Source organism: Micromys minutus, assembly GCF_963924665.1.
Source record: "Micromys minutus genome assembly, chromosome: 20".
In the NCBI taxonomy this organism is placed as follows: Eukaryota; Metazoa; Chordata; class Mammalia; order Rodentia; family Muridae; genus Micromys; species Micromys minutus.
In genome coordinates this window covers 21296516-21315861 of record NC_137955.1, presented here as the reverse complement: position 1 = coordinate 21315861, position 19346 = coordinate 21296516, and positions in this window count along the sequence as shown.

Sequence of the window (19346 nt, the reverse complement as noted above, 5' to 3'; positions counted from 1 at the left end):
CCAAGAACCTAATGGCCTTAGGCTTTGATCCTAAGAACCTGCCTAAGGGTAAAATCTTAAAGTAACAGAATAATTTCCTTGGTGAATAAAATTTCAAGACTATGTAACATTGAGTCTGTGGCATGATTTTTATTGACAGTGCTTCGGGTCTATGATGGAAGAGACAGAAGGAAATGAAAAGTGTACAGTTCTTACGGATGAGGAAAAGAGCATTGGGAGTGTCACGGCAGGGCCTGCACTGAAAGGGTGGGTATAATTGTGAAGGATTAAGCATCATTACGGAGAGGCCTGGTCTGCACTGGAACATGATTAACACTCCACCCAGCTAAGCTTCCAGACTCTGAAAGGAAAAAGACTAAGAGGATTTGTTTGTTCCTAGAAGGCAAGAGCAAACAAAAGCAGCTGTTAATGTGGTTCGACGGATTCATCCCATGTTGGTAGCCGAACTTAGCACGTTTCTCAATATAACGCTATCTTAGATGCATGAAGGAGGCCCAGACTGGATCATAGATTCTTCTTCACAGGCTTCAGAGAGTTGCTAGGGTCAAGAAATGTGTGGAGGGGGGTCACTACATGAAGGCTTTGAGAAGGCACGAAGCTCTGAGACAGCACTGCATGAAGCTATGAACGTAAAGTTCTTGCAGTAAAGGTCCTAACATTTTGGTGACTAGGCAGCCATAGCTCACCTGCTGTGACATCAAAGTTATGTTTTCATTACTGTGCCTAAGAGATCCACGAAACAAACAAATCTCCCTTCCCCAAGGACAGATACTTCCAAAATCCTGGAGACAATTATTTAGGGAAGGTAACAAGCCACATGTTTTCACACCCCTAAACAAGTTTGTTTGACCCACCTGCACAGGATGTGTTGATCATAGGCAGGCAGAGGTAAGTAAACAGGAAGCATGCCAGTATCTGTGTTTGCCCTTGATAGGGCCTTGTGGGGTTGCCTTTTTAAGCATCTTCAAGATGGAATTCATGGCCATTTTTGGGAACCTGGTAATGAATGGGGCTAGAGCCCATCCTCCTGGCCAGCATTTAATTAACAAATGCTTCCTCTTTGGCTCAAAGACTGTGGTAGTGGTCTTATTCCCAACGAGTGATAGTAAAACTGGCAAAGAAAACTGCATAGAGCGCAGAACTAGTCCAGAAAAGTTGTTGCAGACAGCGAAGTCGGGGGAATAGAGGCATCTAAGCCCCTTGATTCAGATGTGAAACTACAGATTTGGTGTTTGTCCTATTGAGTTCTGATCTTACTTTGTCGTAGTATTTCCACTTAGAAGGTTAGTATGGGTTCCGGGTATTATACATTGAACATATGTAATTTGTGTTTTGATCTTACAGAGGTTATAGTGAAGAGATTTCCTTGCACCTCAGAAGAGACTTTGAGCTTTTGAGTTTTACACGATATTGAGTCTGTGAGGAACAATGAGGGGTTTTGAAATCAGCTTAAAGGAATTTTTCATTATGAACTTTTGGAGGCTGGGGAGTACAGTGTATTGGTTTGAATGAGAAATGTTTCCATTAAGTCGGAAACTAGAGCACATGGCTCCTCAGTTGGTTGGTTGGGGGTAAGTTTAGGAGTTACAGTCCTGCTAGAGGATGTGTGTACTGGTAACAAGCGTTGGGAGTAGATATCCCATCTACTTCCAGTATCTGTCTGCATCATGCTTATGGTGAACATGTGATAGCTCAGTTTCCTGTCCCTGTATCCATCACTGCTTCTTGTCATGCCTCCCCACCATCATGGGTTCTCACACCTCTGGTACCACATGCCGAAGGTACCACTTCCTTCTAGAAATTTCCTGGCACACAGCAGTCTATCGCACCCAACTTCATTATAGGACACCTGCTTGGGTGTCTTATGTGGAGCCCTGGCTGTCCTGGAACTTGCTCTGTAGACAAGGCTGGCCTCGAACTCTGCCTTGAGGTCCACCTGCTTTTGCTTTCCAAATTCTGGGGTTAAAGGTGCGCAGCACCACCACCTGGTGTGCCTTTGGAATTTTATATAATGAACTCATGCTGCTTCAGAACCAAGTGTTGGCTGCAAACCATCAAAAACACATGGGAGTGCTGCTTATACTCGGTAACAAAGATAGAAACTGATCTCACACAGTTCTGGAGACTGGAGAGCCTAGGATCCAAGGGACAGCTGGTTCTGTGCTTTGCATTCCCTGGCAACAAACGGCAGCCTAACTTAAGGATATATTCTCATGGCAAATAGCTGAATGGCAGCCAGTCTCAGAAGGTATCGTCAATCATGGGCTGACCAGGCAATTTCCCTATGATGCAAATAACTCGAAGCACCATGCTCACAAGAGGCAAAGCTGAGCTGTGATTAATCAAGAGAATGTTTTTTATGTTTTTCTACAATTAATATCTGCCCACGTTAGGGAGTATGGCTCTCTGAACTACTAGTGACTCAGATGCTGCCTCATCAATGAATTTTGTTCAAATAAACTGCTGGGTTTAATTTGTTTAATTTTTTTCTCTTATAACGAGTTTCTCATGTGGGTTCATTCTCTTTATATCCTTAGAGCAAAAGGTTTGTCATATCTTTTATGCAGACAATAATTCCATTTCGTAGGAACTCCACCCTAATGTCATAATCACTTTCGAAAAGTTCCACACCCACATATTATTACACTTGTAATTAGGATTCAACGTATAAGGTGACAGAGGGTAAGGAGTACATATTTAGCTCCTGACTAGCATTTCATCTTTGCTCACACACTAGGAAACATCAGGCAGGATTCCAGCTCTGCACTTGGTATTACTCTTTCTTACCCTTACACACACACACACACACACACACACACACACACACACACACGCCCCTTCCTGAGATATCTTTGAATTTCACACCAGTTCTCCAGTTTTACTAAGCCTGCACTATTTCTGGGCTTCCAGTTCAGTGTGAATCTCCCCTAAATAAACACTGTCCCTCTATTACATCTAAGCATTCATACTATTTTCATTTCAGATGCATACCCAGTGATTTACAACCTTCCTTAAGTATTTTGAGAAGTCTTTGAAGGTACAAGGATGGACAGGAGAGGCAGATAAAGTCTATGAAGAAGACAGACATTTATAATGCCTCAAAGAACCCAAGGATGGGCTGGCTGCTGACCTTTATCTTAGATAAAGATATTTCTTGGAAAAATATTAACTGTGGTAGCTGGGAAGATGGCTCAGCAGTTAAAAGAATTTGCTACTCTCACAGAGCACCTGGATTTTGGTTCCCATCACCCACATGGCAGCTCATATTTGTCTATAAATCCATTTTCAAGGAATCTGGTACCCTCTTTTGGCCTCCCCAGGCACCAGACACGCACAAACTACTCTGGCATGCATGCAGATAAAACATCCCTACACACAAAAAGAAAGAATTTGATTTTTAAAAGAAAAATATAACTAAATTTTCCAGACCCTCACCTACTCCAACAATCTCATAAAAATAGTCCCCTGCTTCTGAGTCTGAGGCGACAGGTATCTGTTTCTGTCAGTGCCATCAGACCAGGTCCACAGCTTCTGGGAAAAGCTTCCATTGAAGCTTTGCTCCACTCTTCCTGTCCTTTGCTTCGGATTAATTTCCAGGATCATGGAGTCAGAAGTTTCAGTCAGCACCACAGGGTAAAATCTTAATATCCAGTTATAGTCAGAATTTTAAAAGCATGTAGCCTTAAAAGGCCATCTAAATTTAAGGACCCAACCCAGATACATGCAGTAATGTTTAATGCTGATCAGTAACTTGATAGGCTCGAGAACCAGGCAAGAGAGCAGTCCCTGGGCAGACTAGGTTAATGAAGGAAGGAATACCTACATTAAAAGTAGATGGGATTCCCTGGGGTTTCATCCTGAATCGAAAATACAAATAAAGCGGAAGGAGCTGGTTAGGCACATGCATTCATTGTTTTTTTCTTCCAGAGAGAGGAGATAATGTGACAAGCTGCTATGACTTTCTTTCCATAATGAAACCTGCCTTGAAATTGCGAGAGGGGTATTTTTTCCATGCACCATGTGCATACAAAGCCCAAAACACCAGAAGATGTCAGATCCTCTGGGACTGGAATTATACAAAGTTGTGAGCTGATATGTGGTTGCTGGGATTTGAACCTGAGTCCTCTGGAAGAACAACCAGTACTCTTAATCATTGATCCATCTCTCTAGCCACCATGCCCACTTCAGTTGCTTCTGCTCCAGTATTTTATCACAGTAATAGCAAAGTGAATAATACACAGACAAACATTATTTCTCATCACAGCAGAGTCCAACAAGTGTATATAAAATATGGGAGGCTGGGGGTAAGAAGATCAGGTTGGGTCATGTTGGCCCACTACTGCTCCACCACAGGGCATGGCCACTTGGGGGAGGCAGAACAAGAGGAGTTTGACTGTGCTTATCCAAGCTGCTGCTGGGGCTAGTGCAGGGTTGTAGGGAAGTGCGGGGAAGCAGGCTTGGTGGCAATTGAGGCTGGAAGCACAGAGAGATCTTCTATGGAAGATGAGGCTGCAGCTCTGTAGGCAAAGGTTTTCTCCGTGGTTCCCCACTATGGATGTCAATGAATAGAGAAGGAAAAAGAAAAGACAAGGTCCACGGTTCCAAAGAGTTTATTGTCATGATGGAATATGGACGCATATAACCATACTCCTCTTCTCAGGATGGGACTGAGATTAAATACCTTTTGAAGGGAGGAATGTCTAGGAAGGGAAGCTTATTGGCAATGCCCTCCAGGCCTCTAGGTACCTCATCAGCATGGATAACAGTTTTGTGCGTTCTTGACTGTGGTCTCCTCTCTTTTCCTATTGTCTTGGTCTGGAAGGTTAGGAATGCCTCACTTTCATATTCAAGGGCTTGCACACTGCCCTTACTTGACTGAAGATCACAAATCTCTCTTGCAGGAAGGAGGGTGGGTCAGGAGGGGGGTGGAGGAGTGGGACGGTGGTGTGTGCAAACTGACAGAGGCCTGGGGCCAGGAGCAGGTGAAGCTCCTACTGCCCCTTCAGGGTCTCCAGGGCTTCAAGCCTTTAGCTCAACCTTACCAGGCTTCTTCCCATGATCCACAACCCCTCAGGGGCAATATGTTCAAGGCACACCTGGGCTACATGATCAGCTGACTCAACACACACATGATGTGCTTAAAATCATGAAATTGGTGCACTATATATAGTTTCAGAGGCTCATTTTAAGATGACTACTTCCTCCTTGACATTTATATATAGCAACAGAAGGCACAGATATTAGAAGCCATTGACTATTGAAAGGAATATATTCTACTCCTTGTTTTAAGTTGTGAAATCCTTTAATTAAAGCATATAGTGAGAGTTTAGGGCAAACTGTAGTATGATCACAATTTTCTTGATATTATATAGCCAAACACAAAGACAATAATAATAAGCTACCAGATATAAACCAATAATTGCAATAATCATAAGAGATTTGTTATTCTAATCAGTTCCATTTACATCAGAGAAATGTTCTTCCATTAAAAGAATATTATATATTTAAACTATGAATTGTTATTTTTATATGTTGGTGTTTTATGTGAATTTATTTGAAAGGATCATGCTTACTACATATCTCCTTGAACATAATGCCTTTGACTAAATAAATCAGCCTTTCTGTTTCTTCTTGCCTATGCCAAAGACATTATGACATGGAATTTTTGTTAGTGACTTTTTCCTTTGTCAATTGAGCAAGCTCCTGCTCATCTTCCAGGACCAATATCAAATTCCACTTCTCTATGAATCTTATATGCTGAAGTCCACTTCCTAAAGAACTGTTTTTCATTTACTCCACGCTCTTAGAGCCTTTTGTTCTCCCGTGCTATCGTCTTTTCAGAAATATCTTTGTTGAGTTTTATAGGCATTGTGCCGTGGGCTTTATGCTAAGTACACATTAGATGTCTGTGGTAGTTTGAATATGGATGGCCCAGTGAGTGACACTGTTAAGAAGTGTGGTCTTGGAGTAGGTGTGGCCTTGGAGGACGTGTGTCACTGTGGGGGTGGGCTTTGAAATCCTCCTACTATTTGCCTGGAAGTCAGTCTTCTATTTGCCTTCAAAACCCTGAGCTCCTCCAGTAACATGCGTACCTGGACGCTGCCATGTTTCCTGCTGTGATGATGATGGCCTGAACCTCAGAACCAGTAAGCTAGACCCAATTAAATGCTGTTTTTAATAAGAGCTGCCTTGGTCATGGTGTCTCCTTACAGCAATGGAAACCATAACTAATACAATGCTCAACACATGTCATCTGTCTTGATGTGAGCTGCCCTTTTCTCCATCCTGACACAAGGCATGAGGTGTAATCTGTGCCTGACAGCTCATTTCTTTACACAGAGCATCTCCTTCCTAACTGTGATACAGAGTAATAATTGCTCCCACATTCATTCTCTTCCTTCTGATGGCCACCATATTCTTGGCCTTTCTTCTCTAGGATGGTTCATTTCTGATCCTTACAGTAACCAGTACCTCTAATTGCCCTTTCCCCATGGATAACCTGCTATAAAAGAACATGAATTTAACAGTCACTCAATGTATTATTTTATACTTCTTAATTTTCCTACAAAGTGTCTGGTGGTTTTTTCATTATTATTTCCTACTCCCCTTTGAAAAAAAATCATAAGTAAACTCACCCTTTTTTCACAAGGAAGTAAGTAAAACTAAACATGAATGTTGGCAATGACTTCCCACTGGTCATGTTCCAAGAGAACAATTGGTGCCTGCAACAGTACGTTTCACAAACTACTGCCAAGATATTGTAATATCCTTGGTTTATTTACATATTACATTCCAGTATAATACAGGTCAGAGTCACATAAGTACCTAACCTTGGGAAAATGATTCATTACATTATAGATATCATCCTGAGACCCTAATTGCCACATGAAAAAGTAAAAATATTAAGTCATGCATAGAAATGTTTAGCATAACAGGCAGTCTCTAAATTGTATAAATAATGATGAAAATCAGGCGTTGTGTATTGTCACTTCAGAACAGAAAAGGAACATCTGCAAAGGAGGGGAAAGGTGACCACAAGACAGCAAGACCAAGAACTTTCTCGAATGCTTAAACATAGCTTTTAGATCACTAGATATATGGCTTTGGTGTAAGAGTTCTAAATATACAGTAGATGTGTCTGTGTATAAAGGTCCTTGACACCAAGACCTGAGTCAACTACCTAAGACCCACATGGAGAAAGGAGAGAATCAGCTTCAGCAAGCTGTCACACACATGTGTGCGTGCACACACACACAAACACAGGCACATGTGAGTGTGCACACATGCACATTTCAAAAATCAGTCATAAAAAGATATTTTCACTCTCACGTTTAGTATAGTATTGTATACAGTTATCTAGGTACACTAACACCTAAATCTTCATCTGTCTAGGTGAATAGATAAGTTGGGGGTATGCACATGCAGTTAGATACTTTTTACCTTAAAATGACATGTGACACCATAAGTGTCACTGTAAGGCTATACCAAAGACATAAGGCAATTATAGAAGGGTTAGAAATGAGAATAATCTTCATGCCACACAAAGGAACATATATGAACACTGAAAGGAGCCCTGCAAAGAAATCTCAAAAAAGTGAGAAAATTCCAAGACCAGTTTAACAGGATGCTGGGCCAGGAAAGCTTACCTGCTTTCTCCAACAAAGGAGATGGCTGCTTTCTTCTCGTATGTTGGCATCCAAACTCATGGGCTTTTCTGATTAGTTAGTATAATGGTTTGTATATGTTTGGCCCAGGGAGTGGCACTATTAGAAAGTTTAGACTTGTTGGAGTAGGTGTGTCACTTTGAGTTTGGGCTTTAATATCCTAGTCCAAGCTGCCTGGAAGCCAGTATTCTGCTAGCAGCCTTCAGATGAAGATGTAGAACTCTCAGCTCTTCCTGCACCATGCCTTCCTGGATGCTGCCATGTTCTTGCCTTGCTGATAATAAACTGAACCTCGGAACCTGTAAGCCAGATCCAATTAAATGTTGTCTTATAAGAGTTGCCTTGCGGGCTGGAGAAATGGTCCAGCAGTTAAGAACAATGACTGTTCTTCCAGAGGACCTGAGTTCAATTCTCAGCAACCACATGGTGGCTCACAACCTCTGTAATGGGATCTGATATTCTTTTCTGGTATGTCTGAAGACAGCTACAGTGTACTTATATACATAAAATAAATAAATCTTTTTTTTTAAAAAAAAAGAGTTGTCTTGGTCACAGTGTCTGTTCATAGCAGTGAAACCCTAACTAAGACAGTTTAAGAAATAATTGGTACAAAGAAAATGAAGGAATTGAGGAGAAGGTCAGCAGCCCCAAGCCAGTGGTTCTGGGAGCAGAAGTGGGGATTCATGGAAGTAAAAGTTTAACAAGGTGTGAAAGATTAAAGACAGAGATTTAAAAATATTGGCCCTTGGTAAATTAGCTACCATTGATAGTAAGAAAATATTCTCAAAGAAAGACAAATGCTGTGTGGTTCTACTTATATTCTAAAATGGTCAAATTCTGAGAAACATGACAAATGCTGGTTTTCAGGAGTATGATGGGAGGAAAAGGAAGAACTGTAACAGAAACCTAGGCTTTAATAGGCCTCCAGACCTTAACACAACTGACTCCATGCTGGAAATACCATGCAAGTCGTATCACTCAGCATGTAGACAGTATCACCTGCCAAAATGAAAACAAAGGTCTAGCCCACCAAAGTCCATCACTCTGGGAAAGGTTCTAAATGTACAAACCTTACTTTTTATCTTCTGTAGTTCCACTTCCGGCTAACTGTCCTTGTTAACTAAACTATGATAACCCAGAACATAGTTTTTGTGTTTAAAAGCTTAGCCTGAGAAATGAGATAGACTACACTCAGATCCTGAACACCCAGTGCATTGGCTGACAGGTTAATAAAGACTTTATGTTGACTTAGACCATGTCTGAGCAGTCTTCTCCTGTGTATATGCCACAGCAGAACTGCTAGTCAAAGGGTATGGATTATAATTAAACAAGAATAAGTACTAGAGATATGGTTGGCTTTAGATAACACCCCCTTACCCCTATAACACCGAGAGGTCAACACCACAATGCCCCTCCTTAGGATTTAAAATACCATATGGAAACATGGAAATATTGGGACTCTACCGAAGGCCATTATAAGAAACTACTTCCTGGTTAATGTAATGGATCCTATTTCTGCCATAGCTGGAGATATGACATTCTGTTCTGCTCCAAAAATGAGATCATCGTGTACTGTGTCTTCTGTAAGAGTTAATGCAGCTAGGTTTGTAAACTGCATGGCCATAAGCCTGGAGAAACAATCACCCGTTAATGAGATAATGCACTTAGCCCTCTCAGAAGCACCTCTATGGTTGCAGCTGTTTACAGAGCCTTCTGTGTGGATGGATAAATAAACCATGGCTTGCAAATGCACCTGCACCCCTGCTAAGCCTGCCTGCCTTGCTTAGCTCTGAAAACAGAATGCAAACAACAACAACAACAACAACAAAAACCTTTCACTTCCTCTCCCATATTTTGCTTTCAGACACTGGCCCACAACCTAAACATGATTTCCTACACTTTCTCTGAAGCTTCTCTCCCTCTATCATGCAGCTGCTGCTGATGCCCATTGCTCTACAGGATGGTTTCTTTACAACCCTAACTCAAAAGGCATGGCTTCCTTTGCTTCATTTTCCTCATCCCATCAGCTGCTAAGATTTGCAGTTTGCCTGTTACTGTGTTTTCCTTTCAAACTCTAATAAAATGAGCCTTCTGTTCTGCTTTAATTATTTTATCCATGAGAGTAGGAACGCAAAAGGGAGCTCTGATTTCCTTATTAAGAAGGTAGATATTAAGTGTGAGTTCTGGCCACAGTAACATATTACTTGGTTATCTACTTGCACATGCTTTATTCTTAACCTGTGAACCCAGGGATAATTTCAAAAGATTAGCTATGCTTCATACTGAGCATTAATATTTCCTATCAGTGCCTAAGGGGAACAGTAAGATAATCTTTGTTATGCTTTGGATCTTAAATACCCCTCAAAGGCCACGTGCTGGAGATTTGGTCACTAGCTTGCCTCATTGCCAGGAATGTTAACTGGACATAGGTCTGGCTGCTTGCTGCTGGCCAGCTAACATTTGGCAAAGAGAGGTAATAGGAAACAAGTTGGGGGTGGAGAGATGGCTCAGCGGTCAAGAGCACTGATTGTTCTTTCAGAGGTCTTGAGTTTAATTCTCAACAACCACTTAGTAGATCACAACCATCCTAAATAGAATTTAATGTCCTCTTCTGATGAGTCTGAAGATAACTGCAGTGTGCTCATATAAATAAAAATAAGTAAATCTAGGAGAAGACTCAACAAATCTTGAGGAACTTAGGTAAATGATAGGTGTAAGTTAAGATGAGGAAAAGAGATCCAGAGGCCTGTATATTGTGGGGGCATTCATTTAACATATATGTAACCCTTTTTATTTTTCTTCTCTGGTCATGTAATAGTTTGAATATGATGATTCAATAAAAAAATGTTTGTCCTCAGTTCATGATGCTATTTTGAGAAGTCCTGGAAACATTGGGAGATAGGGCATCGCTGGAAAAAGTAGGTCATATTATTGATATTTAAATCATGCCTTTGCTTTCGCCCTGTCTTTCTCTCTGATTCTTGTCCTTCGTGATATGAGCAGGCTGCATGCCAGATGAAGAGCTGCTGGTGCTCAATGGCTCATAAGGAGAAATAAAGTCAAGTTTCTCCAGAGAAAAGCTCTACCACAGACAATTTAATATCAAGTGGTAATCCCTCGACACAGGTATATGCAAGCAACATTAAACAGATTCGGTAGGTGGAATATGCATGCATTTACATATGTGTGTATACATGTGTGTAATATAATGAGGAGATTATGAATTTTAGAGGGAGGTGTCAGACACGGAAGGAGCAGGAAGAGAAGTGGCAAGAGTGATCAAGACGCATATTCATGTGTAAAGATGCTTATGTATGAAGTTCATTTTTTAAAACAGATTACCTAACAACAGTCCAAAAAGTTAAGTAAAAAGCACCAATCTCAGAACTACATAATATTAATTTTTTGATAATTTATAAATATATTCCATTTTTATTGCCACAGAAATTATACTAGACAGTGCTGAACTACCTAGCAGGAATAGAAAAGCTGGTCATCCTTTAGACCAGGGGTTCTCATTCTGTGGGTTATTAGTTATGAATTACAAACAAAATAATTTATGGTTTTGGGGGTCACCACAATATGAAGGACTGCATTAAGGGGTCATGAAATTAAGAAGGTTGAGAACCACTGCTTTAGACATTAGTCAGTTCTGATCAATCATCTTAACTGTTAGAAAGGATTAGAAGTTGGATTGTTAGGTGAGAATCTACCACTGGAGCATTTGGGGGAACTTCTGTGTATTAAATCCAGGACTTGTATGCACACACAGTATTTCAGGTGCTGATTTCTTTGCCCAGAGATCTCACTGCAATCCACACAGTGACACTGTCATGATTCAGAACATCTCCTGTCCCAATGATGTGTAAAGATTGATTTCTATCACCTTCAGTTGGTTAATAAAGAGCTGATCAGTCTATAGCTGGGCAGGAAAAGAGAGAGGCAAGACTTCTGATCTCAGTCAGAAGGTCCAAAGGAGAGAGAGGAAGAGGAGAAGGACCAGAAGATTCTCCATGAGCGAGTCTCCAAGAGAGCAGCCATGAGGAACCACATGGAGCAGGGCAAGGTAGGGCAAGACTCAGATGGCAAGTAACAGGTCACATGTTTGAGCAGTGGGCAGCCTCTTCAGATTAGATTAGGGTTAGAATAGATGAGTATGTCCCCAGCTATCGTGCAAGAAGCTCGCAATAAATATAAGGCCTCTGTGTCATTTATTTGGGAACAGCAGGGGTGGAGCAGATAAGTCCCCAGAATTAAATTTACATATACATACTAGGTAAATACTCTACAACTGAGCCATGTCTCTGACCTAGCCCTAAGGGAGAATCTAAGATGCCAGTTTTTATTTACAGATTAGAGAATGATCTATATAGTTCAAAAAATAAACCAGGGAAAGGCATTTATTCATTTTCCATTGTGATGATGAGCCACTATTTTTAATAACTTACCACAATTTATTTTCTTGTGGTTCTAACCATTAGAAGTCCAGTGAGGATTTACTGAGCTGACATAACAATTCTGAGTCTTTCCTCTGAGCAAACACCAAATGACAACTGATACCAAGAGCGTGGATGACTGTCCTGGAACAGAAGGCAGGGTTTTCTAGAGGGAAAGGTCATCAGGAAATGGACAGTGCTGGTTCAAATGAATGGTCATGTATCCCAGGACCCAGAAGGGAAGTAAAAAGATATGGATCAGCAATCATGCAGAATTGTAAGGGATACATGGGATAAAGTCAGACATTCCCTTTTGGAGTTTAAGACATTTATTTTCTAGTATACCACGATGGCCTTTTTGTTCTACAGGAGGCAGAGTGAAGTGAAATAGTTAAAGAAGAAACACATTCAGTAGCTTTACTTAGGGTGAAGTAAAGGATCCGGGGAGATAAGTAGAAGGGGTAAGAGACAGCAAGGAAGCTTGACCCCAAAACAATGAGCCACAAAATACTAGTCAAGTTTGTAGTGAAATGGAAAAGTCTGGGAAGCAAAGGTACCGATGAACACAAGAGCAAGAGTCCCAGGGATGCAGTGAAATCCAGGAGGTTGTCAGAATGTCCTAGGAAAAGAAGCTGAGGGTGTAGAGATAAGGGTATGGAAGCAGATTTAAAACCATAATAGTTTCCTTCTAAGGGCTGGGGAGTATGGCAGAGAATGACAGGCTTCAAATGACTTAACAGAACATATGTTATTTTAAACCATGCAAAGTAAATTGCATTTGTCAGAGTTGATTACATTATTGGAGGCAATAAAGGCTACAATATAAAGAAAGGGTACTTTGTGGATCAAGTATAGAAAAGGAAAGTATATTTATTCAGGCTGCTATCTGATAGTATATTTTATAATATATTCATTTTCTCACTAAATCGAAGACAGAAATAGGAAATGGTGAGACTTGTACCTGGCCCAAGTATGTTAAAATAATTTCTAATCTCCAAAATTAGCATTTAAGTTAAACAATGGGGAATTTTAGTAGATGAAATGATGGGTTTTTCTCTTTGGCAGAAATGCTTTGGAGTGTTAGCTTCATGCCACGTTAATGACCGGTTCCTGCCTATTTCCCTTCTCAAATAATGTTTACCTGGTCATGGCTACCCTTCTTTCCCCCAAATCCCTCATGCTTAAAACGCATGTGTCTGCCAGAAATCCAGTTTTGCCTGTGTCTAGCTAAGAGCCATTCCAGATTTCTCCAAGGCCTGTGTCTGTACCCTTTCCCTGACATATAAAGAATTCCATAATGTCTCCTTTGCCAGCTTTTCACATTGTTTTTCATTCAGGGCCCCAAGTAAATGTCTGTGTGTGTGTGTGTGTGTGTGTGTGTGTGTGTGTGTGTGTGTGTGCGTGCGTAAGACAGAGAAAAAAAAGAAAAAAAAAAAAAAAGACTGCATTTTCTAAGAATTCCCAGACATCCATCTAACTCTTGCTCTGTCTGTGCTTGACAAATTCAGAATGTAGCCTCGGAGAAATTGCTCTGAGCACTGAGCGTCTGATGACTGTGTAAAAATTCATCTGAGCTGCAGCCTCTGACTTTGTAAGAATTGCTATGGATTTAAAGAGGCTATGTTGAAATATTACTCATGCAGCGTATGATTCACTCGTTACTTTCCATTCTTTTAAGGAAAGTAACTGCACAGGTAAATATTATTCAGTTGTCACCACAATCAGGTTAGAGCACCCTCATCACCTTAGAAAGGTGCCTTTTGCTCTTCAGCAATCTCTCTGTATTCCCACCTACCCTAACCTAAGGAACATTTGTTTCTGGGGTTTATATAACTTGAGCATTTAGTAAGACTAAAACTGTATAACTTGTCTTTTCTTGTCTTTTGTGTCTAGTTTCTGTCACACAGAATAATACACTTTTTTAGGGTCTATTGGTTAGCATTGTTAGTGCACAAGCATTGTTTCTTCTTATGCCTGACTGATGTTCTATTGTATGATTAAGCCATATTTCATTAATCAGTTCAAAAGCACTCGGGTTATTTTTGATTTTGTTCATGATAAATATTGCTATGAATATGTATGTAAAACTTTTTGTGTGGGTACATAGTCAACAATTACTTGAACATCTACCTAAGAATAAAATTATCGGTGTCCCTTTAGGATGACCATAACATATACTGTATACTGGATGACTTGTACTTAACAAAATTTCACATTTTTGGAGGATTAGAAGCCCACGATTTTATAACTGACAGTCATCTGTTGTTATGCCTTTAATTAGAAGAGGGGGTCAGGAGTCTCTCTGGGACCTCTTTTTTAAAAAGAGTGCTCACTCCCTAACACTGTCATCCATGAAGAGAACACACGACATTCCCACCTGTGTGCTCCTTTTTATAGTGTCACTATCTCTTTTTGTTATGGCATGGTCCTAAAATGACCTTCCTGAAAGCTTTTATATTGTGAAAAATGGTGATATTCCGAAGTGGGGCCTCTTAGAGTTTATTGCTTTATCTGAGTGCTAACCTTACTTAAGCTATTCCAAGATGAAGAGGTTTTAGGAGATAGGATCTGCTAAAGAAAGTAGGACACTCAGGGTGTGTGCCTGAACCATGCATTTTGAGCCCAGCCCACTTTCTCTGGCCTCTCTTTGCTTCCTTGTGTAACAGGGCCCCAGACCTACCTTAGCACAACAGACTCCATGATAGAAGTGCTATTAAGGCCACAAAACTCAACACATAGACAGTGCTACCTGCCAAAAGTGACAACAAGACCAAATCCATCAAAGTCCATAGTTCTGGGAAAGTCTTTAAATGTACTAATCTTGCTTTTTGGCTTCTGTATTTCCACTTCTGGCTAACTGCTCCTGTTAATTGAAATATGTCAACCAAGGACATGGGTTTTGTGCTTAAAAGCTCACCTTGCAAAAAGATCAGGACTACACTAGGATCTCCAATACCCAGTTTAGTTGTCAGGGGGTTAATCAAGACTTTTTATTGCCTCAAATTCATGTCCAAGTAGGGTTTTCACAACACGTGCTACAGTGAGGTGAACAGTTCCTTTTTCCATGTTATCTACTGTGATGTCCAGATTCACAGCATGTCCAGAGCCTTCTGAAACTGTGAGACAAAATAAACCTTGCATATTTAAGTTGATTTTTCTAAGAAGCTTTGTTACAAGTATGTGACCTCAACAGGATTCCGTATGTGTCCTGGTTACTCACTTCCTTTTAGACACGTGTTTTACAGATTTTTTTTTCTATTCAAGACTCCATTAAATCAAGATTACAAGTTTACTTTGCACAGCTTACAGTTTTTGAAAATGTAAACTGGCAGAACCATATTAAGTCCACTTAACTGTGCTACTGTTAGAGTTTTATGTAAAATACCCCAATGCCTGTCGTCTGGAAGGTTTGGTTCACTGGGGGCACTACTGAGAGGTAAGTGAATGGGTAGCACTGAGTCCATTCAGGGATTAATGCACCAAGACCATAGTCACTGGGCTGTTAGGAGCAGGACATATTAGGAGGAGGTAGGTCTTTGAAAGAAATAGTTGGTCCCTGGATTCTTTCTTTCTCTCCCTCTCCCTCTCAGTTTCTTTTTTATCATGTAGAGAGCCTCTTTTTCCCATCACATGTCCCCTGCCACCATGTTCTGCCTTACGTGGGCCCAGACTGATGGAGCCAAATAAGCACAGTAAAAACATCTTTCCTCCTGTAAGTTGTGCTCGGGTTTTTGGTCACAGTGATGAAGAACTGAATAACAAACCTGGTATTAGTGACTTTTCTGTTCCTCAAATAAATGACCAAGAGCAACCTATGAAAGGAAACGTTGATGTTGTTTTACCATTTCAGAGGGGTAAGAGTCCATCATGGTGGGGAGATGGAAGGAAGAAGTAGGCATGGCTGCTGGAGCAGGAGAGATCACATCTTCAAACTTAACTACAAATACAAAGCAGAGAGAGAGAAAGAGAGGGAGGGAGGGAGGGAGGGAGGGAGGGAGAGACAGAACAAGCAAAGTGAAAGTCCACCTCCAGTGACATACTTCATCCAGTGAGGCTGCATCACCTCCTTCAAAAGTGCCACCAACTGGGTACCAAATACCTGAACCTATGGGGTACATTTCTTATTCAGGTCACTACACTTATTTATTATCATCCTTACTTTTACTTCAATCCCCCTGATTGTATCTGGTTGTGTGTGTGTGTGTGTGTGTGTGTGTGTGTGTGTGTGTGCTTTTAACGGAAGTCTAAATTTCTGAAGACACTACGCATTTCAGACACAAGGCTCAGAAACCCTGCACTGGTTTGACCTGCAAGCTTTATGTTTCAGGACCAACTTTCATGGTTCCAGAAATTGCCATGCAAGTGTCCAAAGGAGAGAAGCAATCGACAGCACTGCCCGGCTGTGATGCTGGGAACCACAAAGATTACCGGTATGACATAATAACTTAAAGTGACGCTCACACCGTGCTGGTTACCAATAGCTATCTAATTGGTCTTAAGACCTGATCAGCAAGAGAGGTAAACCCAGCCAACTCCCCAAGGATAGTGAAGCCATGGACCCTGGAGGATAACCTGCAACTCTCACTGTAGGCATATTGTTGTGCCCTTGTATTATCCAAATGCTGATTTCTCTGTTCCATATCAGATTGCAATCCTCATTCTGAGAATCTCCTGCCTCAATGTTGTATAAACATTGCTCCTCAACTCTTTCCAGATTGGCTAAGAAAGCTAACTTATTATCCAATATCTGAGCAGGGTAGAGAATAGAGCTGGACTTTCTCCCAGCCAGAGGAGGCAGGAGAGAGTACAGGAGACACCAGAAGAAAATACCCAGAGCCCAAAGAGCCAGATCAATACTAAAATGCAATATCACATGGGGTATTGGCTGAGAGGTGGCCAGATTAGTTTAGGGAATTAGAGTAGTACTGCTCAGCTGTTGTACCCTTAAAGCTTGATAAATAACTATAAAAATACAGTCTCAATTATTTGGGAGCTAGTTGGATTAAGAGAAAAACCACAACTTTCATTTTAAAGCAACACTAGCATGGTATTTTACTAAGTCAGCACAATCATTAATTATATTCTAAATAGCTAAATGTAGACCCACAGATAAGTGTAGTCCTTATCCTTCAATAAGAAAATGTCATTTTGCAACAGACAAATATCATTACAGAAAGCCACAACTAATCAAAATGCAGTAACACAACTCTTACATATGAGGTTCAGGGGCCATTGTGAAATTCAGCATGCAAAGATTGTAAGAGCCAGAGACAGGGAGTTCGCTATAAGATTTCATCGTAGGAATGTCAGAAGCTAGACCCATGAAGTCTCACCAGCATGACTGCCTAACCATAAACCAAACAGGACGACACCAACAGCCATGAGACTGCAGATGTGGGAAAGCTCACAAGGCCTCACACTACACAAAGAACTGTAGGTGAATAAGGAGAACAAAACACTCATGGGAGGAAATAATGGGACAAATAGAGGAGCAGGGATTGGAGAAAAGATCATCCAGAGACTGCCTCACCTGGGGATCCATCCTATGTGCAGACACCAAACCTAAACACTTTTGCTAATGCCAAGTAGTGCTTACTGGCAGGAACCTGATATGGATGCCTCCTCAGAGGCTCTGCCAGAGTCATACTGATACAGAGGAGGATGCTTGCAGCTAACCATTGGACTGAGCCTGGGGACCCCATTGAAGGATCTAGAGAAAGGACTGAAGAAGCTGAAAGGGTCTGCAACCCCATGGAAAGATCAAAATTATTAACTATCCAAACCCATCTCAGCTCCCAGGGACTAACTCACCAACCAATGAGTTGTTGTGGAGAGACCGACAGGTACATATGTAGCAGAGGATGGCATTCTCTGACATCAGTGGTAGGAGAGGCCTTTGGTCCAGTGAAGGTTCGTTTTCCCAGTGTAGAGGAATGCCAAGTGCTGAGGTGGGAGAGGATGGTTGAGAGAGGGAGCTCCTTCATGGAGGCAATGGGAGGGGGAGGGAGAATAGAATTGGCAGAAAGAGGATAACATCTGAAATGTAAATGCAGAGAATGTCCAATTTTTAAAAAAGGAAAAAAAAAGGAATGCTCAGAGTGAGAGAAATGGTTTATCCAAGTGATCAGATCTGAAAACATATATACAAGTCATCGAGCAGACTGAGCAGGTGAATGTATGTACTTAGAAGTGCACACACACACACACACACACACACAACCACCACCACCACCACCAACAACAACAACAACAACAGTTAAAGAAAATAAAGACTGTAAATTTGGAAGATAGCAACATGAGAGGCTTTGGTGGAGGAGGCAGGGAAAAACAATTTGATTATAGTATAATCTCAAAAAACAAAAGAAATAACTAAAACAATGAAAATAGCCAGGCATTAATGGCACATGCCTTTATTTCCAGCACTCGGGAGACAGAGGCAGGGAGATCTCTGAATTTGACCCAGTCTTAATTTGACTCAGTCTAAAAGACTGAGTGCTAGGACACCAGGGCTACACAGAGAAACTCTGTGTAAACAAAACAAGCAAAAAAGAAAAAAAGAAAGGGAGAAAAGAAGAAAGGATGGAGGTAAGGAAGGAATGAAAAGAAAAAGAAAAATATGTCTGAGTGTTTTACCTACATATATGTGTGTGCACTGCATATATTTGTGTGTGCACTGTATGTATGCCTGGTGTCTTAGGGGTTTTCATTGCTATGAAGAGACACCATCACCATGGCAACTTTTATAATGAAAAACATTTAACTGGGGCTGGCTTTCAGCTTCAGAGGTTTAGTTCATTATCATTCCGGTAGGAAGTATGCAGTCCGACTTGGTAGTAGAGGACCCAAGAGTTCTACATCTTGATCCAAGCAGCAGAAAGGGACTGTGTATTACACTGTATACTACACTGGTGTATTTTGAGCACAAGAGACCTTAAAGCCCACCTCCTATAGTGACATACTTCCTCCAGAAGGGCCACAGCTACTTCTGCAAGGTTATACCTACTAACAGTGCCATTCCTAATGGGCCAAGCATTCAAACACAGAAATTTATGGAGGCAAAACCTATTCAGGCTATCATATCTGTTGCTAATGGATGCCTGAAGACTACACTGGATCTCCTAGAACTGGAAGTATTGATGCTTGTGGTACCATGTGGATGCTGTGAACTAAATCCCAGTCCTCATTGTGCTCTTAACAGTTGATCGACCTCCCCAGGGCTGCCCTACCTTAAAAAAAATGTGTGTGT